The sequence below is a fragment of the Heterodontus francisci genome, chromosome 26 (genome assembly GCF_036365525.1).
Source record: "Heterodontus francisci isolate sHetFra1 chromosome 26, sHetFra1.hap1, whole genome shotgun sequence".
In the NCBI taxonomy this organism is placed as follows: Eukaryota; Metazoa; Chordata; class Chondrichthyes; order Heterodontiformes; family Heterodontidae; genus Heterodontus; species Heterodontus francisci.
The window spans coordinates 58,312,055-58,335,474 of record NC_090396.1 but is presented as its reverse complement, the minus strand read 5'-3'; the positions used below and the strand labels follow the sequence as shown (position 1 = coordinate 58,335,474).

The following is a 23,420-nucleotide window of genomic DNA, read 5'->3' as shown; positions in this document are numbered from 1 at the left end:
ACCATCTACAAGGCACAAGTCAGGAGTGTGATGGAAAATGCTCCACTTGACTGGATGGGTGCAGCTCCAACAACACTCAAGAAGCTCAACAACATCCAGGACAAAGCAGCCGGCTTGATTGGCACCCCATCCACAAACATTCACTCCCTTCACCACCGACACACAGTGGCAGCAGTGTGTGCCATCTACAAGATGTACTGCAGCAATGCACCAAGGCTCCTTCGATAGCACCTTCCAATCTCATGACCACTACCAACTAGAAGGACAAGGGCAGCAAATGCATGGGAACTCCATCACCTGCAAGTTTCCCTCGAAGCCACACACCATCCTGATTTGGAACTATATCGCCGTTCCTTCACTGTCGCTGGGTCAAAATCCTGGTACTCCCTTCCTAACAGCACTGTGGGTGTACCGACATCACATGGACTGCAGCAGTTCAAATAGGCAGCTCACCACCACATTCTCAAGGGAAATTAGAGATGGGCAATAAATGCGGGCCGAGCCAGCGATGCCCATATCCCATGAATGAATTTAAAAAAACAGTTAGGAACATAGGGACATAGGAACATAGGAGCAGGAGTAGGCCATTCAGCCCTTCTAGCCTACTCCACCATTCTAGATCATGGTTTCTCATCTACCTCAAAGCCATATTCCCGCACTATCCCCATATCCCTTGATGTCATTAGCAACTAGAAATCTATCGATCTCTGTCTTGATCTTACTCAGTGACTGAGCTTCCATCAGCTTCTGAGGCAGAGAATTCCAAAGATTCACCACCCTCTGAGTGAAGAAGTTCCTCCTCATCTCAGTGCTAAATGGCTTGCCCTTATTCTGAGATTGTGTCTCCTGGTTCTAGACCCCACAGCCAGGGGAAACATCCTTTCTACATCTCCCCTGTCTACACCTTTAAGAATTTAGTAAGTTTCTATGAGATCGCCTCTCATTCCTTCTAAACTCTAGAGAATACAGTCCCAGTCTCCTCAATTTCTCCTCATAGGACAACCTCTCCATCCCAGGAATCAGTCTGGTGAGCCTCCGCGGCACTCCCTCTATGGCAAGTATATCCTTCCTCCGGCAAGGGGACCAGAACTGTATACAATATTCCAGGTGCGGCCTCACCAATGCTTATAAAATTGAGCAAGACTTCTTCTGTTGTCAAACCCTGTGGCGATAAAGGCTAACTTATTGTTTGCCTTTCTAATAGCTTGCTGCACCTGCATGCTCACTTTCAGTGACTTCTGAACAAGGACACCCAGGCCCTTTGGACATCAACACTTTCCAAGCTCTCACCACTTAAGAAATACTCTGCACCTCCGTCCCTTCTACCAAAGTGGATAACGTCACACTTGTACACATTATATTCCATCTGCCATGTTCTTGCCCACTCACTCAGCCTGTCCAAATCCCCTTGAAGCCTCCTTGCATCCCCCTCACAACTCACATTCCCACCAAGTTTTGCATTATCCACAAACTTGGAAATACTACAATTGGTCCCCACATCCAAATCATTGATATAGATTGTGAACAGCTGGGTCTAGGCACTGATCCTTGTGGTACGTCACTGGTCACAGTCTGCCAAGCTGAGAATGACCCATTTATCCTATTGTCTGTTTTCTGCCTGTTACCCAATCCTCAATCCATGCGAGTATATTACCCCCAATCCCATGCACTTTAATTTTGCTTAGTAACCTCTGATATGGGACTTTCTCAAAAGCCTTCTGAAAGTCCACATCCATTGGTTCCACTTTATCCACTCTGCTGGTAACATCCTCAAAAAACTCTAACAAGTTTGTCAAACATGATTTCCCCTTGGTAAATCAATGTTGACTCTGCCCAATCAGACCATTATTTTCCAAGTGTCCAGTCAGCACATCCTTTATAATAGATTCCAGTATTTTCCCTACTACCGATGTCAGCTAACAGGTATGATTGTAGTTGCCTGTTTTCTCTCTCCCTATTTCTTAAACAGTGGGGTTTACATTTGCAGCCTTCCAATCTGCAGGCACCATTGCAGAATTTATAGAATTTTGAAAGATGATCACCAATGCATCTACTATCTCTGTAGCCATCTCTTTCAACACTCTCGCGGTGAAGATCATCGGGTCCTGGGGATTTGTTAACTTTCAGTGCCATTAATTTCTCCAATACTACATTTTTTCCTAAAATAATTTCTTTTAGTTCCTCGTTCTCAATAGACCCATGGATCTCAGTTATTTCAGGGAGTCTTCCGTGAAGACAGATAGAAAGCAATTTAAATTTTTTAAAATTATTTAGCTTCTCTGCCGTTTCTCTATTTCCCATTATAAATTCTCCTGTCTCTGCGGGTAATGGGACCCACATTTGTCTTCACTAATTTTTTTCCTTTTTACATGCCTAAAGAAGCTTTTACAATCTGTATTTATATTTCTTTGTAGTTTACGTTCACATCATTACATTCTCTCTTTCTTTATCTTGGTCCTCCTTTGCTGGATTCTAAACTTCTCCCAATCCTCCGGCTTACAACTTGTTTTGGCAAATTTATAAGCCTCCCTCTTTGATCTAATACGATCTTTGACTTCCTTTGTTAGCCTGGACTGACTCACTTTCCCCATTGGGACCTTTTGCCTTAAAGGAATGCATGTTTTTTGAAAACCATGCATTAATTCCTTTAGTACAAGCCATTGCCCATTGACCATCAAACCTTTTAATGTATTTTTCCAATCTACCACAGCCAACTTACTCCTCATACTTTCATAATTGCCCTTGTTTAGATCTATAGTTATGACAGCAACAACAAGTGACACGGGAACGACACTCCCCGGAGAAGGCAAATCACCCTGATGAACAACCATGAAGAGACTGGCATGATTTAAGGACTATGGGCTGGAGTTAGTTCTCCCCCAGGCGTCACGGTCTGTGGCGGGGGGGGGGGGGGGTGCCGGAAGATGCATCCGGGAGAGGGCCACCACACAGCCTGCCCCGATATTACTGGTGGTCTCGTCTCAGACCTCCGCTCACCAACGCACAGCAACAAGACCTCCATTTTGCACATTTAAATAAATGAAAATGAATGCATTAATGATACTTACGTCACCACCTGAGTTCCCGCTCGCTCTTCGGCCCAGTGGCCGGCATTCCAGCGCCTTCGGATCTCCGTCCGGGAAAACGAGGCACCACACTGGTGGAGAGGGGAGGAGGAAATCTTCTCAGTGCGGGGGTTGGGGGGAACGGGGTCAAAGTAACATCATTGGTGTAGGGGATGATGAGAAGGGTTTGAGATTAATGTTTATACTCTTTGGGGGTGGGAAGGTCAGGTGGACAAGGTAAGTGGTTTGGGGGCGAAGAGGACAAGTAATTTATTAAATTGTTATGGGGGGGTGAGAGAGGGGCAGAATAAATTTACTTATCTATTTTTATTTACTTGCACTTTAAATATTTAATTTTACCGGTAGGGCTCAAAGCCCATTAAAAATGACGTCAGCACCTGTCCACAGGCAGCTGATGCCATTGCTGGGGACGGACAGACTGCCCTCTCCATGTGATTGGGGAGAGGGGTGGCCCGTCGTGGCTATTCAAATGAGCTGCTGCATGGAAGACTGTGGCCCGCTCCGCGACATGTGGCCAGCATGGCAGGCTGCCGTTTTTCCGCCTGTCACCCACATCGGTGGCAGGCACAGAAGATTCAGCCCTACGTGTGCAATGCACGTGCAGAGACTAACGAGAATAACGAACTACTAATGCACCAGAACAGTCGTGTACACAGTGGGTAACTTGAGCAACTCACAGTGAAAATGACAATGTTTGCAAATTCTTTTTTGTTTTTTTGTATGAAAAGGGGAAGTTTGTGAGAAATGCATTACTGTACTAAAGTGCTTCCTGGCTTGTCATAGCCATGTGACCTCTACCATGAGGCACTCACTGCAGGCAGCCATCAGAAGGCAGTTCAATAAAGACAAAGTACAAGCAAGACTGTTGTCCTGCGAGCCCGTAACACTACCCCCCACACCCCCGCCGCTGGTAAGATCCCAGCAGCAGTGGGAAGAGGCTGTAATTGGCCGTTAATAGACCACTTTGGGGGGAGATGTAGTATAAGGGTTTGAGAGGGTTAATGTTTGGGACAGTGTGAGTAATACCTCCCATTATGACGATGTAAGAGATCACATGAGAGTGAAACTTGAAGGAGAAACTGCATGGCATCAGTGGAGTTAGACACATTTGTATAAAGCTGTATATAGTTCTCCAATATGAATCAACTAGTTATTGTTAAAACTTACTGAAGACTCAGTAATCTCTCCTGGCTAGAGTAGCCAAACGTACAATAAAAACAACACTCCTTCAATGTTAACTGGAGCATCAGCCTAAATTTTTGTGTTCAAGTCTGAAGTGGGATTCAACCCACAGTCTTTCAACTTGTAGGGGAGGTTGACCAACTGAACCATAGTGACACCCAAAGAGTTCCCCTACCAGGCAAATCCACGCACAGCTATGATTCATATGACTCATACAAGTTTACAATCAACACTCTGAAACCTTCTGCGCATCTTTTCATCAGCAACAAAGCCTCTTTAGCTCACTCAATAGAAAATGAGATGATATGTCCAAATGCAATTGTTTTAAAAAGTGGAATGAGATGCTTAATCCTTGTGAAGCTTCATTCACTTTGTTCCGATATCACTGCCACCGCACCTAATTACATTGTAAAGTATTTGGAGTGGCCCTGCTACATCGCGAGGTGCTGAGATCACCCATGAAAAGTACAAAAGCTGCCGCTGGGCACTGGTGACCTTCAGTCACTCAAAATGACAATGCAGTCTGCTCTGACTATTGTGCATCTAATACAGGCCCTAGGGAAGCTCTGGTGGCCAACAATTCAAGGTATGAACGGCAGCTTTTGAAACAAATGGACTGCCGCAAGATTTGATGTGCACAAATGTTCTTTTGTCATGTTCAGGTCCTGTGAAATTTGCCACGCAGTATAAACCAAGCAGATTCAAAACATTCAGGAGCCTCCGGATATATCAGATAACCACTTCAAGAAGCAGTTGTTTCTGGTCTATGCTGACTCAATTAAATTTGCCCATGGCGGAGCTAATGCTGTTTTAATTGACTGGGATAGGGAGTAGAAGATTGACCTGCTTCTGATTGTTCGACAATGTCCCTCACTAGAAGTGCATGTGGCTGGATACTTGATCATCTAAAACCCTGCTGCCCGTGTCCTAACTCGCACCAAGTCCCATTCATTCATCACCTCTGTCCTCACCAACCTACATAGACTCCCGGTCCAATTATACCACGGTTTTTAAAATCTCACTTGTGTTTAACAATTCCATCCACGGCCTCACCCCTCCTTATTCCTGTAACATCCCTCAGCCCTACAAACACCAAGATCTCTCTGTTACACCAATACTGGCCTCTTGAGCATCTTCAATTTTAATTGCTCCATCATTTGCAGCCGTGCCTTTAGCTGCCTTTTCCCTCAGGTCTGGAATTCCCTCCCTAAACATTTCCGCCTCTCTACCTCTCTTAGATACCACTTGAGTATGGGCTTATACTTGGCTCCACAACCAGATGGTCTACAACCATTTTCTATTAAGTCTCACATGCCATGTATTGAAATAATGAAACCCTACTCAAGTGTGAGTATTTTTGGAGTAAAGATTTGTCTGGGCTGGTTTTCAGGCCGTGAATTATGGACACCAAGCAGGAGGTTCAGGTCAGCCTGAAATTGGCCTTTGGTCCTCATTTCAATAATCTAGGGTAAGCTGTCGGTACTTGTTGTGCCTCAATAGGGCAGCTCACTCATCTCTGAACATGAATTTTCAGTTCAGTGCCAGGAAGGGGAAGAGGGTAAGAAAGCAAGGTGTGGGTTGTGATTACAGCTGGTAAAGGCCCTCATGTGTGCCATGGAGACAGGAGGAGCACTTCTGCTCCTCTTCACCCACCTGAATTAAAAATGAATACATTTACTTACCTTCTCAGAGGCAGCCATCAAACAGGCCACATGCTGTACACCTGAGGCCTGAGGCCTGCTCCGCTCACAGCAGCTCAATTTCCCTTTTGGGCCTTGAAGCAGGTATCAAGTTCATCATCAGCATGTCCAAGAGGCTGAATATCTGCTTTAGGTGGCCACTGTGCACACTTGAAAAATGGCTCAAACAAATTGCACATGCAACTCTGCTATTTAAAAAAGGTGAGAAAGGAAAATTAGGAGATTATACACCAGTTAGCCCAGGGTTGGCTACTTTAATAACAAGATGATACATTTTTTAAAATGTAGTCAAAAATGCAATATCTCAAGAGCCGAAATGCTGTTACTTAAATGCCAATAATAATGAAAATCAAGACAGAGATGTATTTTACCCCTGAGTTAGTCTAACTTCTGTTGTCAGGAAATTGCTAGAGTCGATAATTAAGAATAGAGTGACTGAAGAATTTGAAAATTTTCAGCTGATCAAAGAGAGCCAGCATGAATTTGTAAAGGGTAGGTCATGTCTGATGAACCTGATTGAATTGTTTGAACAGGTGACCAAAGTAGTGGACAAGGGAGATGACTATGGCTTCTATTTATATGGAATTCCAGAAGTTACTTGATAAAGCCGTTCATAAAAGACTGTTAGCTAAGGTTGATACTCATGGAATTGAAGACAAATTACTGACCTGTTTAGGAAATTGGCTGAACAGCAGGAGACAGCGAGTTGAATAAAAGGACAGGTATACAAATTGGCAGGATGTGACTGATGGAGTCTTGCAAGGATCTGTAATTAACAGCTTACAGGCCTCAACTATTCACCATATTTATTAATGACCTTTTGATGATAGGATGGAAAGCCACATATCCAGATTTGCTGATAACACAAGGATCGTCAGCATTGTAGATGGAAGCATAAAATTCCAAACAGATATTGATAGGTTATGTAAATGGGTAAAATTGTGGCAAATAGATTTCAATGCAGGCAACTGTGAGGTCATCCACTTTGGACCTAAAAAAGGATAGAACAGGGTACTTTCTAAATGGTGAAAGCAGGGAACAGTGAGGATCCAAAAAGACTTGGGGCCTGTGTACATAGATCATAAAAAGGTCATGAACAGGTAATCAAAACAACTGATGGAATGCTGGTCTTTATAACTGGTGGACTAGATTACAAGGTAGTAGAATTCATTTTGTACACAAGTGTTTGACTAGAAGGAAGCACACAAGCTGGAACAGATGATCCCTGGAAAGAGACATCAGCCGAAGATTCTGACGAATCACTATATACCATACAACAGGTTGGCTGAGTCAGGACGATAGGCGATAAATGTTTTGTGACTGTTGGAATGATGACTGCAGAAAGAGAATATCAAGTCAACATAAAGTGTCAGATAGGTACCCGTGCATCATGCAACATCATGGCCTTCACAGACCTGTGCAAAGTGGCTCAACATGGTGATCCAAAAATGAAGTAAGGTTGATGCTATATGATGGCATCATATTAGTGCTGAGAGGACAAATTACTCTTAACAGCCCAATGTAATAACAAGAACGAAGATCTAGAGTTCCAGATCATAGATGGCAAGCAAAAGCCACTCATCTCAGCTAGAGCAAGTCTAAAGCTTGGACTGGTAACCCTCAACATGCAAAAAGAGATTTGCAATGCATCACAGCACACTAAAACATTGACCAGATCCTACAGGAGTACAACAATGTGTTTATAAGTTTAGGATGTTTTCCTGGAGAATATCATCTCATAGATGAAAGATTAAGACCAATTCAGCTTCTGCTGAGGAAAGTTCCATCTGCCCTCAAGGCCAGCCTGAAAGACAAGATAGAAGAGCTGGAAAAGAAGGGAGTAATCAATAAAGTGACAACCCCTACAGAATGGATTAGCAGCATGTTGCTGGTGAGACAACCTGGAAAGCTGAGAATATGCATCGACCCATAGGACCTAAATAAAGCTCCGAAGAGATCTCAGTACCCTTTGCCAACCATTGAAGGAATTTTGCCACAACTTGCAAAGGCAAAAATGTTCACTACCCTAGATGCAAAAGATGGTTACTGGCAAGTGAAGCTGGCTGAAAGCAACAGCTTTCTAACTACATTCTGGACCCCGTTCGGGAGATACAGATGGGTGCGCATGCTGTTTGGCATTTCCATGGCTCCAGAGGAGTATCAACGCAGACAGCGTGAGATAGTTAGTGATCTTCCCACAGTGGAAGCTTCTGTGGGTGATCTGCTAGTTTATGGATGCAAGATTCAAAGGAAGAAGTGATTGCCGACCATGATCAAAACTTAGTGCGACTGTTAGACAGAGCTCGCCAGGGGATCCTGAAGCTGAATAAGTAAAAATTGCAATTAAAGATGCCCGAAGTCAAGTACATAGGTCATGTACGGAGAGCAAAACGTCTTTGCCCAAATCCCGAAAAGGTGAGAGCAGTAGCAATCACGTGGCGACGAACAGATGTAAAAGCAGTGCAATGATTTGTTGGTTTCGTTGACTATTTAGCTAAATTCTTGCCCAATTTGCTGTCGAGTGTGAACCATTATGCCAACTCATGCCAAGGACGTACAGTGGTATTGGGGCACAGAAGACAAAGCAGAGTGCACTAACATCAAGCAACTAGTGACAGCAACACCAGTGCTGAAATACTATGACATAAATGATGAAGTCACCCTGCAGTGTGATACCAGCGAGACAGGACTTGGAGAAACCCTAATGCAGCAAGAGCAACTGGTTGCATCTGCATCCAGGGCGTTAATGCAAACGGAGCCACGCTACGCTCAGATCAAGAAAGAATGCCTGGCCATTGTCTTTGCTTGCGAACATTTTCAATAATATCTACTTATAACAGAGAAAGTGACAATCGAGTCAGACCACAAGCCACTTCAAAGTATTTTCCCCAAGCCGCTACTACCTGCTCCAAAGCGTCTGCAAAGAATTTTACTCCAGTTACAGAGATATCATGTGAAAGTGACATGCAAGCAAGGGAAACAGATTTACATAATAAATAGAAGAAATGCTGGAAATACTCAGCAGGTCTGGCAGCATCTGTGGAAAGAGAAGCAGAGTTAACGTTTCAAGTCACTGACCCTTCTTCAGAACCGACAAATATTCGAAATGTAAATGGTTTTAAGCAAGTAAAGTGGGTGGTGGTGCAAGAGATAACAAAAGAGAAGGTGTTGACAGGACAAGGTCACAGAGAATAACTGACTAGAAGGTCATGGAACAAAGGCAAACGGTATGTTAATGGTGTGCTGATAGACAGTTATTCTTTGTGACCTTGTCCTATCAACACCTTCTCTTTTGTTATCTCTTGCACCACCACCCACTTTACTTGTTTAAAACCATCTACATTTCGAATATTTGTCAGTTCTGAAGAAGGGTCACGAACCTGAAACGTTAACTCTGCTTCTCTCTCCACAGATGCTGCCAGACCTGTTGAGTATTTCCAGCATTTCTTGTTTTTATTTCAGATTTCCAGCATCTGCAGTATTTTGCTTTTATAAAAACAGATTTACATCGCTGACATGCTATCAAGAGCAGCACTCCCTATGAAGAAAATACAGGAGGCAACGAAAGAGAGTGAAATCTTCCAGATCCAACGTGAAGCTGCAGCTCAACATGCTCTGGAAATCAACAACCCAGCAGAGACATTGAATCTGACAGACAAGCACATTGTGCAAATCAAGCGAACTACCCAACAAGATGAAACTCTCCAAGTGTTGCAAGAAATAATGATGAAAAGACGGCCTGAAAGCATCAAGGACACTCCTGTAGTCACAAGAGCATATTGGGCTTACAGAGATTAATTGACAGCCCAAGATGGCATCGTGCACAAAGGCAATAGAGTCATTATCCCAAAGGAGTTGAGAGGAGAGATGCTAAAGCGCATCCATGCAAGCCACCAAGGAATTGAGTCAAGTCTGAGGAAGGCAAGAAAAGTGCACTACTGGCCAAACATGAGCAATGCAATCAAGGACCACATCAGCCAGTGCTGTGTGTGTAACGAGTACCAAGCTAAGCAAGCTAAAGAGCCACTGATCATACATGACACCCCAGACAGACCTTAGATGAAGCTGGGAGTAGACCTCTTCACTCTCACAGGAACTGATCATCTTGTCACGATAGACTACTATTCTGACTATTGGAGGTAGACCAGCTGACTTCAAAGTCTACCAGTGAGATTGTAGAATGCCTGAAAGCACACTTCAGTCGTTACTTCCAGACATTGTAATGAGCAACAATGGCCCTCAGTTCATGAGTGAAGAATTCAGTTGCTTCATAAGGATTGGAAAATTCAACACCATAATTCATCTCCACACTATCCCAGTCAAATGGAAAGGCTGAGGTGGCAGTGAAATTCGACAAAGGAATCATAAAGAAATCAAGCAAATCCAGCACAGCTGTATACAACACAATCTTTGTGTTTAGAAACACACCTACTGAAGGCATGAAAAGTAGTCCAATACAAAGACTAATGTCACGACACACCCAAACCACTCTACCAAGAGCAAAAAAGCTACTAAAGCCAAAAGCAGTTAACAGGTGTGTGTGACAAAATCAAGGTGAAACGGCAGAAAGCCAAGTTTCATTTTGACAAAACTTCCAAACTATTGCCAGAATTGAGGATTGGAGAGCCAGGGAGGGTACAAACCTTCAATGCTCACAACAAGAGTCAGCAGTCCAAGTGACAACTTGGGACCTACGTAGAGCAGTTATCACCTTGATCCTACACAGTGGAAGTGAACAACCAGATATACCATCACAGCCACAAGCACATATGCGCAACTGGAGAAGCTGTTCCTTCACTGCAGGCGGCCGATTAGGAAGATGTGAACTCATCATCTGCACAGACCACAGATCAACCATCAGACCTGGAGATCTACAGCACCCCAACAATTAAAATGGAACAACAACACTTAGAAACATAGGAACAGAGGAGCAGGAGTAGGCCATTCAGCCCTTCGAGCCTGCTCCGCCATTCTAGATCACGGCTGATCATCTACCTTAAAGCCATATTCCCGCACTATCCCCATATCCCTTGATGTCATTAGCAACTAGGAATCTATCGATCTCTGACTTGATCTTACTCAGTGACTAAGGTTCCATCAGCCTCTGAGGCAGAGAATTCCAAAGATTCACCACCCTCTGAGTGAAGAAGTTCCTCCTCATCTCAGTGCTAAATGGCTTGCCCTTTATTCTGAGATTGTGTCTCCTGGTTCTAGACCCAACAGCCAGTGGAAACATCCTTTCTGCACCAACCCTGACTATACCTTTAAGAATTTAGTAAGTTTCTATGAGATCGCCTCTCATTCCTTCTAAACTCTAGAGAATACAGTCCCAGTCTCCTCAATTTCTCCTCATAGGACAACCTCTCCATCCCAGGAATCAGTCTGATGAGCCTCCACTGCACTCCCTCTATGGCAAGTATATCCTTCCTCAGGCAAGGGGACCAGAATTATACACAATATTCCAGGTGCGCCCTCACCAATGCTTATGAAATTGAGCAAGACTTCTTCTGTTGTCAAACCCTGTGGCGATAAAGGCTAACTTATCATTTGCCTTCCCAATTGCTTGCTGCACCTGCATGCTTTCAGTGACTTATGAACAAGGACACCTAGGGCCCTTTGGACATCAACACTTTCCAATTTCTTACCATTTAAGAAATACTCTGCACCTCCATTCCACCTACCAAAGTGGATAACGTCACATTTATCCACGTTATATTCCATCTGCCATGTTCTTGCCCACTCACTCAGCCTGTCCAAATCCCTTTGAAGCCTCTTTGCATCGCCCTCACAACCCACATTCCCACCAAGTTTTGCGTTATCCGCAAATTTGGAACTATTACAATTGGTCCCCACATCCAAATCATTGATATAGATTGTGAACAGCTGGGTCCAAGCACTGATCCTTGTGGTATGTCACGAGTCACAATCTGCCAAGCTGAGAATGACCCATTTATCCTATTGTCTGTTTTCTGCCTGTTACCCAATCCTCAATCCATGCGAGTATATTACCCCCAATCCCATGCACTTTAATTTTGCTTAGTAACCTCTGATATGGGACTTTCTCAAAAGCCTTCTGAAAGTCCAAATACACCACATCCACTGGTTCCCCCTTATCCACTCTGCTGGTAATATCAACAAAAAACTCTAACAAGTTTGTCAAACATGATTTTCCCTTCATAAATCAATGTTGACTCTGCCCAATCAGACCATTAGTTTCTTTATTATTTCCCATTATAAATTCTCCTGTCTCTGCTGGTAATGGACCCACATTTGTATTTGCTATTTTTTTTCCTTTTTACATGCCCAAAGAAGCTTTTACAATCTGCATTTATATTTCTTTCTAGTTTATGTTCACATTCATTACATTCTCTCTTTCTTTATCAATTTCTTGGTCCTCCTTTGCTGGATTCTAAAATTCTCCCAATCCTCCAGCTTATAACTTATTTTGGCAAATTTATAAGCTTCCCTCTTTGATCTAATACTATCTTTGACTTCCTTTGTTAGCCTGGACTGACTCACTTTCCCCATTGGGACCTTTTGCCTTAAAGGAATGCATGTTTTTTGAAAACCATGCATTAATTCCTTTAATACAAGCCATTGCCCATTGACCATCAAACCTTTTAATGTATTTTTCCAATCCACCACAGTCAACTTACTCCTCATACTTTCATAATTGCCCTTGTTTAGATCTATAGTTATGACAGCAACAAGTGACATGGGAACGACACTCCCCGGAGAAGGCAAATCACCCTGATGAACAACCATGAAGAGACCGGCACGATTTAAAGACTGTGGGCTGGAGTTAGTTCTCCCCCAGGCGTCACGGTCTGTGGCGGGGGGGGGGGGGTGCCGGAAGATGCATCCGGGAGAGGGCCACCACAGAGCCAAATGTCGGCAGGGCCCAGCCCGATATTACCGGTGGCAGCGAGGTCTCGTCTCGGAAACTGCACCCCACCCCCCACCCCCCCGACCCCTCACTGCTTGGTGACAGGACCTCCATTTTGCAGATTTAAATAAATGAAAATGAATGCATTAATGATGCTTACGTCACCACCTGAGTTCCCGCTCCGATCTTCGTCCCAGTGGCCGGCATTGCAGCACCTTTGGATCCCCTTCGGGGAAAATGAGGTGCCACACTGGTGGAGAGGGGAGGAGGAAATCTTCTCACTGCGGGGGTTGGGGGAAAGGAGTCAAAGTAACATCATTGGTGTAGGGGATGGTGGGAAGGATTTGGGGTTAATGTTTATGCTCTTTGAGGGGTGAAGGTCAGGCGGACAAGGTAAGTGTTTTTGGGGCAAAGAAGGCAAGTAATTTATTAAATTGTTATGGAGGGTGAGAGAGGGGCAGAAGAAATTTATTCATTTATTTTTATTTACTTGCACTTTAACTATTTAAATTTACCGGTAGCGCTCAAAGCCCATTAAAAATGATGTCAGCGCCTGTGCACAGGCAGCTGGCGTCATTGCAGGGGACGTACAGCCCGCCCTCTTCATGTGATCGGGGGGTGGGGGTGCGGTCTGTCGCAGCTATTCAAATGAGCTGCCATAAGGAGGACTGTGGCGGCTCTACGACATGCGGCCTGCATGGGCTACCCGCCGTTTTTCCGCCTGCCACCTACCTGGCACAGAAAATTCAGCCCTATTTGTGCAATGCATGTGCAGAGACTGGCGAGAATAACAAACTTCGAATGCATCGGAACAGTCGTGTGCAAAGTGGGTAACTTGGGCAACTCACAGTGTAAATGACAATGTTTGCAAATTGTATTTGTTCTTTTGTATGAAAAGGTTTGTGAGAAATGCAATGCTGTACGAATGTGCTTCCTGGCTTGTCTTAGTCATGTGACCTCTACCATGAGGCACTCACTGCAGGCAGCCATCAGAAGGCAGTTCAATAAAGACACATAACAAGCAAGACTGTTGTCCTGTGAGCCACCCCCCACTTCCCCGACGCTGGTAAGATCCCAGCAGCAGTGGGAAGAGGCCCCTAATTGGCCGTTAATAGACCACTTTGGAGGGGAGATGTAGTATAAGGGATTGAAGGGGTTAATGTTTGGGACAGTGTGAGTAACAGGTCCCATTATGATGATGTAAGGGATCACATGAGAGAGAAACTTAAAGGAGAAGCAGCATGGCATCAGTGGAGTTAGACATATTTGTATAAAGCTGTATATAGTTCTCCAATATGAATCAACTAGTTATTGTTAAAACTTACTGAAGACTCAATAATCCCTCCTGGATAGTGTAGCCAAATGTATAATAAAAATAACACTCCTTCAATGTTAACTGGAGCATCAGCCTAGATTTTTGTGTTCAAGTCTGAAGTGGGATTCAACCCACAGTCTTCTAACTTGTCGGCAAGCATGACCAACTGAGCCACATCGACACCCAAAGAGTTCCCCTACCAGGCAAATTCACGCACTGTTGTGATTCATATGATTCATACAAGTTTACAATCAACACTCTGAAACCTTCTGCTCATCTTTTCATCAGCAACAAAGCCTCTTTAGCTCACTCAATAGAAAATGAGATGATATGTCCAAATGGAATTGTTTAAAAAAGTGGAATGAGATGCTTAATCCTTGTGAAGCTTCATTCACTTTGTTCCGATGTCACTGCCACCGCACCTAATTACATTGTAAAGTATTTGGAGTGGCCCTGCTACATCGCGAGGTGCTGAGATCACCCATGAAAAGTACAAAAGCTGCCGCTGGGCACTGGTGATCTTCAGTCACTCAAAATGACAATGCAGTCTGCTCTGACTATTGTGCATCTAATACAGGCCCTAGGGAAGCTCTGGTGGCCAACAATTCAAGGTATGAACGGCAGCTTTTGAAACAAATGGACTGCCGCAAGATTTGATGTACACAAATGTTCTTTTGTCATGTTCAGGTCCTGTGAAATTTGCCACGCAGTATAAACCAGGCAGATTCAAAACATTCAGAAGCCTCCGGATATATCAGATAACCACTTCAAGAAGCAGTTGTTTCTGGTCTATGCTGACTCAATTAAATTTGCCCATGGCGGAGCTAATGCTGTTTTAATTGACTGGGATAGGGAGTAGAAGATTGACCTGCTTCTGATTGTTCGACAATGTCCCTCACTAGAAGTGCATGTGGCTGGATACTTGATCATCTAAAACCCTGCTGCCCGTGTCCTAACTCGCACCAAGTCCCATTCATTCATCACCTCTGTCCTCACCAACCTACATAGACTCCCGGTCCAATTATACCACGGTTTTTAAATTCACACTTGTGTTTAACAATTCCATCCACAGCCTCACCCCTCCTTATTCCTGTAATATCCCTCAGCCCTACAAACACTAAGATCTCTCTGTTACACCAATACTGGCCTCTTGAGCATCTCTGATTTTAATTGCCCCATCATTGGCAGCCGTGCCTTTACCTCCCTTGTCCCTCAGATCTGGATTTCCCTCCCTAAACATCTGGACTGGTTTTCATGCTGAGAATCATGGACACCAAGCAGGAGGTTTAAGGTCGGCCTGAAATTGGCCTTCGGACCTCATTTCAATAATCTAGGGTAAGCTGTTGGTACTTGTTGTGCCTCAATAGGGCAGCTCGCCCATCTCTGAACATGAATTTTCAGTTAAGTGCCAGGAAGGGGAAGAGTGGAACAAATTGGGGTGGGGGTTGTGATTACAGCTGGTAAAGACCTCTCATGTGTGCCATGGAGACAGGAGGAGCACTTCTGCTCCTCTTCACCCACCTGAATTAAAAATGAATACTTTTACTTACCTTCTCAGAGGCAGCCATCAAACAGCCGACGTGCCGAACACCTGAGGCCTGAGGCCTGCTCCACTCTGGGCAGCTCAATTTCCCTGTTGGGCCCTGAAGCAGGTTCTTCATCAGCATATCCAGAGGCTGAATATCTGCTTTATGTGGCCACTGTGCACGCGTGAAAAATGGCTCAACCTAATCGCACTAAATCCGCTATTTAAGAAAGGTGAGAAAGGAAAGTTAAGGGATTATAAACTAGTTTTCCCAGGGTTGGCAACTTTAATAACAAGAAGATCAATTTTTAAAATTTAGCCATAAACGCAATATCTCAAGAGCCACAATACTGTTACTCAAATGCAAATAATAATGAAAAACATGACAGAGACGTATTTTACCCCTCAGTTAGCCGAACGTCTGTTATCAGGAAATTGCTAGAGTCTATAATTAAGGATAGAGTGACTAAAGAATTTGAAAATTTTCAGCTGATCAAAGAGAGCCAGCATGAATTTGTAAAGGGTAGGTCATGTCTGATGAACCTGATTGAATTGTTTGAAGTGGTGACCAAAGTAGTGGACAAGGCTTCTATTTATATGGAATTCTGGAGTTCATTTGATAAAGTCCTTCATAAAAAACTGCTAGTTAAAGTTGAAACTTATGGAATTGAAGGCAAGTTATTGACCTGGTTAGGAAATTAGCTGAGTTGCAGGAGACAGAGAGTTGGGTAAATGGACAGGTACGCAAATTGGCAGCATGTGACTGATGGTGTCTTGCAAGGATCTGTACTTAACAGCATTCAGGCCTCAACTATTCACCATATTTATTCATGACTTTTTGGTGATGGGATAGAAAGCCACATGTCCAGATTTGCTGACAACACAAGGATTGGCAGCATTGTAGATGGAAGCATAAAATTCCAGAGATATTGATAGGTTATGTAAATGAGTAAAATTGAGGCAAATAGATTTCAATTTAGGCAAATGTGAGGACCTAAAAAAGGATAGAACAGGATACTTTCTAAATGGTGAAAAGCTAGAAACAGTGACAATCCAAAAAGACTTGGGGCCCATGTACATAGATCATAAAATGTTAATGTTTATAACTGGAGGGCTAGAATACAAGATAGTAGAATTCATTTTTCAGCTACACAAATCCTGGTTAGACCACACCTGGAGTACTGTGAGCTGTCCTAGGCACCACATCTCAGGATGGATGTATTGGAGCGACTATAGCTTAGGTTTACCAGTCGAAGGGTTGTTACCAGGAGAGATTACACAAAGTAAGGTTATATTAGATGGAATTCAGAAGGTTAAGGGGAGATTTGATTGAAGTTTTAAAGATGTTAAGTAGAACAGATAAAGTAGATAGAGAGGACCAAAACAGTTCTGATGAAAGGTCACAGACCTGAAAGATTAACTTTGCTTCTCTCTCCATCGATGCTGCCTGACTTGCTGAGTATTTCCAGCACTTTTTGTTTTTGTTTCAGATTTCCAGCATCTGCAGTATTTTGTTTTTATTTTATTGTAGATAGAGAGGAACTATTTCCACCAGTTTGGGAGTCTCGGATTAGGGGGCATATACTGAAGATTAGAGCCAGAACTTTCAGGAGTGAAATGAGGAAATACATGTCCACACAGAGGGTGGTAAAATTTGGAACTCTCTTCCACAAAAGGCAATTGATGCTGCATCAATTGTTAATTTTAACTTTGAGAGTGATAGATGTTTGTTAACTAAAGACAGAAAGGGATACAGGGCAAAGGCAGGTACATGGAGTTAAGTTTCAGATCAGCCACGATCTCACTGAATGGTGAAACAGGCTTGAGGGGCAAAATGGTCAACTCCTGTTTTTATGTTCCTATGTTCTTAATTTCAGTCGGAGATTTTTTCAAGCACTTTTGGGGTTTTCAAGCACTTTTGGGGTGCAGAACACTGGCTCCTGAAATTTGGCTTCATTGTGCTTGTTTTAAGGACATGGACACCAATGGAGCCAAATTTCTATCCCAACATCTTTGGCGGTGGGGAGGAGAGAAAAGCATTTTTGTTTTCCAGAAGCATCATCACTGATTCTGACTTAATTTGGATATCTTGTACCTGAAGTAAAATGGTCGCATTGAGGAATGAAATGTGTTTTGAGCAGCATAAAGTTCCAAGGAAAGAGGAAATTAAAGCATCGAAGGAAATTTCCCTGAGTTAAGGTGGTGCTGATATATCTCAGCTGAAATCATGAAAATAATCAACAAAATCTCAAAACAGACCATAGTGTTTTGACCTCAAGGGGTGAATTTGATTTATAGCAAAGATATCTGAAAAGGTGTCAACGGTCAAAGTCCACCAACAAAATACAGTCCTGAGGAAAAACACCAGTAAAACTAATTGGGGTACATTTTATAAATTTGCATTCTCAGTGAACAGACTTTTTAACCAGCTTTGTACAGCAGGAACATTAATGCCAGATTTTAATAGATGCAAATCTCTGGTGACCCTGTTGACTTCTGCATCCAAATTTCTAATTGGTAATCCCAGCTTGCAAACTTCAATGCTGGGAGCAAAAAATTCACAGGGGCAAATTTCCACAGAGTTCTCCTGCTCTTAGGGTTGCCATACCCTCCATAATTGTCCTGGAATCTCCAGGAATTAAAGATTCATCGACAGGACACTGCTTCAAGCATCCCCAGGAGAAAAATCATAGGGGCAATAAATAAAATTATGCTTTTTAAAAATATTCTTTAAGACTTTTGTTGATTAGTTGTAAAAAATGCTAGAGATGGGGGAAAGAGGCTGTTCGACCAATAGCCAAGAATCATCCAATGGGGTAACAAAGAGTCTGGTTGAAGGTGAGAGGTCATGTGATGAAACCTCCTGGGATACCTCCAACCAGTGTTGGCAACTCTATCCTGCTCAGCCCATCATATCAATGGTGGAGAGGCCCGCACAATCCCCAGTTAGAATGAAAGTGCAGGGGAAGCTCCGGAAGAATTTACCCTTGCAAAGTCTATTTTTGTTATTCTAGCTCATGAGTGACAGCACTGTGTCAACTCTGGATTCCAGTATTACACATTCCATCATGTAAATGATATATTGTATTAAAAGTATCCCATTGTGTGGACCAATGAATGTAGTGCAGATACAGTAACACATAACATCTTCTTTGGCCTCCTTATCTCGAGAGACAATGGGTAAGCGCCTGGAGGTGGTCAGTGGTGTGTGGAGCAGTGCCTGGAGTGGCTATAAAGGCCAATTCTAGAGTGACAGGCTCTTCCACAAGTGCTGCAGAAAAATATGTTTGTCGGGGCTGTTACACAGTTGGCTCTCCCCTTGCACTTTTGTCTTTTTTCCTGCCAACTGCTAAGTCTCTTCGACTCGCCTCACTTTAGCCCCGCCTTTATGACTGCCCACCAGCTCTGGCGAACGCTGGCAACTGACTCCCATGATTTGTGATCAATGTCACAGGACGTCATGTCACGTTTGCAGACGTCTTTGAAGCGGAGACATGGACGGCCGGTGGGTCTGATACCAGTGGCGAGCTCGCTGTACAATGTGTCTTTGGGGATCCTGCCATCTTCCATGCGGCTCACATGGCCAAGCCATGTCAAGCACCGCTGACTCAGTAGTGTGTATAAGCTGGGGATGTCGGCCGCCTCGAGGACTTCTGTGTTGGAGATACGGTCCTGCCACCTGATGCCAAGTATTCTCCGGAGGCAGCGAAGATGAAATGAATTGAGACGTCGCTCTTGGCTGACATACTTTGTCCAGGCCTCGCTGCCATAGAGCAAGGTACTGAGGACACAGGCTTGATACACTCGGACCTTTGCGTTCCGTGTCAGTGTGCCATTTTCCCACACTCTCTTGGCCAGTCTGGACATAGCAGTGGAAGCCTTTCCCATGCGCTTGTTGATTTCTGCATCTAGAGACAGGTTACTGGTGATAGTTGAGCCTAGGTAGGTGAACTCTTGAACCACTTCCAGAGCATGGTCGCCAATATTGATGGATGGAACATTTCTGACGTCCTGCCCCATGATGTTCGTTTTCTTGAGGCTGATGGTTAGGCCAAATTCATTGCAGGCAGCCGCAAACCTGTCGATGAGACTCTGCAGGCACTCTTCAGTGTAAGATGTCAAAGCAGCATCGTCAGCAAAGAGGAGTTCCCTGATGAGGACTTTCCGTACTTTGGACTTCGCAAGGTTGAACAACCTGCCCCTGATCTTGTGTGGAGGAAAATTCCTTCTTCAGAAGACTTGAATGCATGTGAAAGCAGCAGGGAGAAGAAAATCCCAAAGAGTGTGGGTGCGAGAACACAGCCATGTTTCACGCCACTCAGGATAGGAAAGGGGTCTGATGAGGTGCCGCCATGTTGAATTGTGCCTTTCATATTGTCATGGAATGAGGTGATGATACTTAGTAGCTTTGGTGGACATCCAATCTTTTCTAGTAGTCTGAAGAGACCACGTCTGCTGATGAAGTCAAAGGCTTTGGTGAGATCAATGAAAGCAATGTAGAGGGGCATCTGTTGTTCACGGCATGCATAGATGATTAGATTAGATTTTAGATTAGAGATACAGCACTGAAACAGGCCCTTCGGCCCACCGAGTCTGTGCCGAACATCAACCACCCATTTATACTAATCCTACACTAATCCCATATTCCTACCAAACATCCCCACCTGTCCCTATATTTCCCTGCCACCTACCTATACTAGTGACAATTTATAATGGCCAATTTACCTATCAACCTGCAAGTCTTTTGGCTTGTGGGAGGAAACCGGAGCACCCGGAGAAAACCCACGCAGACACAGGGAGAACTTGCAAACTCCACACAGGCAGTACCCGGAATCGAACCCGGGTCCCTGGAGCTGTGAGGCTGCGGTGCTAACCACTGTGCCACTGTGATGCTCAATATTCTCTCCGATTTGTGTCGCTACAGTTCTGAGTAAAGCTAAGTTGCAATCTATTTTGGAGCCTTCTGGAAATCCACCTTCTGGAAATCCACCCTGCTGTCCTATGATGCAAAGTCATATGTTTATGAATCATACTTTTCAGCTAAGTTTTCCATTATGATTGTTTGGGCAAAGGTACTATCATTAAGTCAGAAAAGGGCCATGAAGGTAAGAAGGAAGAAGAGGCGGAGGGATAGGGGAAGGATAAATACTGTACCATCATGGAATGTCATCCCACATCTGTCGGACTAAACAGCTGATAAGTGAGAAAGCATGACCCATCACTCACAAGACTTTCCACTGGGTCACCTCACAAAAGGAAGTGGTCACACTTTCTCGTAAATGTTAACAGATATTTTGGTTTCAGTGTTCATGAGCTGCTCCTCAGCCCTCTTTCCTGTACATTTTGATAGACCAGAGAACAGTTTCCTGACGGTTCAGACTTGGCTGTGAGGATGTGTACACTGGCTGCACAGTCACATTGCTCTCTTGCGTAACAAAAATGAAGTGGCTCAGCGAGAGTTAAATGATCCCAGCAGTCGTCAATCTGCTGAATAGCCTAATCCCCAAGTGTCCAAGCTTTTTCTCATCATGGACTGCTTGTGTGCGGATCATGGAATTTCAGAGATCACATACAAGGGGTGCATTTAGTCTTCAGCAATAGCCCAAAGTGGGCAACAACAACAACAGCTCATAGTTATATAGCGCCTCTAACAAAAATAAAACATTCTAAAATGATATACATGTGCATTATAAAATAAAATATGACACTGAGCCACATAAGGAGATATTGGACTGAATTTTATCAGCCCGCTAAGATGGGCTGGGAGGCCAGGATGTCCGTAAAATTGCAAGGGAAGGCAGGGGGTGGAATGTCCATTGCTTTTTGTTGGGGGCAGGGAAGGCTGAACATGGCCTTCCCACCAGAGGCCAATTGAGGCTTTTAAGTGGCCAATTAATGGCCATTTGAGAACCTCTTCCCAGCTTCACTGGCATTTTACCAGTAACACCAGGTGGCCTCCCTGTGGGCTGCGGGGAGGGGGCACTCCTGCATGGGCATTCTGTGAACCACAAAGGGCCCCTGGAAGAAAAGGCCACCCCTTTGCCGACAATCCTCTCCCCACCCACAATGACCACCCTTCCCCCCCACCTCGTCGATGCCTGCCGGGCTGGCTCCAACAAGCCAGCCACACTTACCTGAGGTCCAGGGCTCCAGCACTGCTCCTTGTCCTAAGCCTCTTACTATACCAGCAGTGGCCACTGCTCCTGATGGCACTGCTGGTACTGCTGAGCTGGTGGCCCTCCGATTAGCCGGCAGCTCTTGGAGGAGGTGGAGGGGAGGAGGGGGCAGGAACCCCATTCTTAAAGGGACAGAGACCCGCCATGGAATTCGGGGGTCCGAAACAGGGCCAAGATGGGGTCACCACTGTCCACCTCCACCCCCCCCCCATCCCCCACCTTCTGGCCTGTTGTGGGATACCTGCATTGGGGTAACATCCAGCCCATTAGGTCAGCTGACCAAAAGCTTGGTCAAAAAGGTAGGTTTTAAGGAGTTTCTTAAAGGAGGAAAGTGAGGCAGAGAGGTGCAGGGAGGGTACTCCAGAGCTTAAGGCCAAGGCAACTGAAGGCATGGCCACCAATGGTGGAGCAATTAAAATCGAGGATGCTCAAGAGGCCAGAATTAGAGGAGCACAGACATCTTGGAGGGTTGTGGGGCTGGAGGAGATTACAGAGATAAGGAAGGGAAAGACCATGGAGGGATTTGAAAATAAGGATGAGAATTTTAAAGTCAAGATGTTGCTTGATTGGGATCCAATGTAGGTCAGCGAACACAGGCGTGAAGGGTGAATGGGACTTGATATGAATGAAGACATGGGCAGCAGAGTTTTGGATTACCTCAAAATTATGGAGGGTAGAGTGTGGAAGACAAACCAGGAGTGCACTGGAATAGTCAAGTCTAGAGCTAACAAAGACAGCAGCAGATGATACAGAGGTAGAAATAAGCGGTCTTAGTGATGATGTGAATATGAGGTCAGAAGCTCATCTCAGCATGAAATGTGACATCAAGATTGCAAACAGACTGGTTTAATCTCAGACTGTTGCCAGAGAGATGGATGGAATCGGTAGCTAGGGAATGGAATTTGGAGCAGGGACCAAAAACAATGGCTTCAGTCTTCCCAATATTTAATTGGATGAAATTTCTGCTCATCCTGTACTGGATGTCGGATAAGCAGTCTGATAAATTAGCAACAGTGGAAGAGTCAAGAGCGGCAGAGTGGCGCAGTGGTTAGCACCGCAGCCTCACAGCTCCAGCAACCCAGGTTCAATTCTGGGTACTGCCTGTGTGGAGTTTGCAAGTTCTCCCTGTATCTGTGTGGGTTTCCTCCGGGTGCTCCCGTTTCCTCCTACATGCCAAAGACTTGCAGGTTGATAGGTTAATTGGCCATTATAAATTGACCCTAGTATAGGTAGGTGGTAGGGAAATATAGGGACAGGTGGGGATGTGGTAGGAATATGGAATTAGTGTAGGATTAGTATAAATGGATGGTTGATGGTCGGCACAGACTCGGTGGGCCGAAGGGCCTGTTTCAGTGCTGTATCTCTAAACTAAACTAAACTGAATTGGTGGTGAGGTAGAGGAGATCAGTGTCATCAGTGAAAACTAATGCTGTGCTTTCGGACAATGTTGCCAAGGGGCTGCATGTAGATGAGAAATAGTAAGGGGCCAAGGTTTGTTCCTTGAGGGACACCAGAGGTAACGATGTGGGAGCAGGAAGAGAAGAGAATCC

General features: G+C 44.4%; 2 protein-coding genes across 3 annotated transcripts in view; both read left to right on the top strand.

Annotated features, from left to right (window-relative positions):
- Positions 1 to 23,420, top strand: part of LOC137384376 (inward rectifier potassium channel 2) — a 211,211-nt gene that overhangs the window by 66,706 nt on the left and 121,085 nt on the right. The window lies entirely within an intron of this gene.
- LOC137384377 (inward rectifier potassium channel 16-like) overlaps positions 1 to 23,420 on the top strand; it is a 178,614-nt gene that overhangs the window by 66,708 nt on the left and 88,486 nt on the right. The window lies entirely within an intron of this gene.